Here is a 690-nt window from a genome sequence, read left to right as displayed (position 1 = left end):
TAACTCTGAGGGATAGACTTACGGTGCACAGACAACAAATTCGGGAGCCCACCACTAGGAAAATTCCCGTTAACCAGCACCTAGACCAATGCTCCGTAGACAAAAACCCTAAATACCAAATCTTCCCTCTCTATCACTGCACTAGAAACACTTCAACCCAATTCCGTTTAAATAAGGAAAACATACTGATTAAAAAATATAAACCACAACTGAATATCCATTATAAAGAATAAAAAGCAGTATAAAGAAGAGAAAAAAGACTCAATTTCAACACAGAAAAACAACAAAATTTTAGCAACAATCTTCCACTCGGGTTTCGAAACCGCAACTCCATATCACCACACAAATGCAAGATGCCGACGTCACCCACCTCCAATCCAATGAAATTCCACAAACAGCAGTTGCTGACGTCACATAATTCCAGACCTATCAAAACCGACCTCCAGCGAATACAACGAAATGACCCTTTAAGAGAATCAACCAACCGGAACGACCTATAACCGTATCTACAAGGAAACCAACCAAGCAGAACGACAAGCTTGACCACGGAAGAAAAACGTCATCAATTTTTCAACGAATCAAAAATCAGATTTATAAATACATCTGATCCCTAAACATACCATTACAAGCGAAAGCGACTATTTAAAGAAGATGTGAGAAACCGTAAACCAAATTCTCTTTTTTTACTAT

General features: G+C 38.4%; 1 protein-coding gene across 1 annotated transcript in view; it reads left to right on the top strand.

Annotated features, from left to right (window-relative positions):
• The window catches only part of LOC106873188 (follicle-stimulating hormone receptor), a 471,564-nt gene that overhangs the window by 273,650 nt on the left and 197,224 nt on the right, over nucleotides 1-690 (top strand). The gene's annotated exons all lie outside the window — the stretch shown is intronic.

The sequence above is a fragment of the Octopus bimaculoides genome, chromosome 7, assembly GCF_001194135.2.
Source record: "Octopus bimaculoides isolate UCB-OBI-ISO-001 chromosome 7, ASM119413v2, whole genome shotgun sequence".
Classification (NCBI taxonomy): domain Eukaryota; kingdom Metazoa; phylum Mollusca; class Cephalopoda; order Octopoda; family Octopodidae; genus Octopus; species Octopus bimaculoides.
Note: the sequence above shows the minus strand (reverse complement) of the source record. Positions and strands in the feature narration are given on the sequence as shown.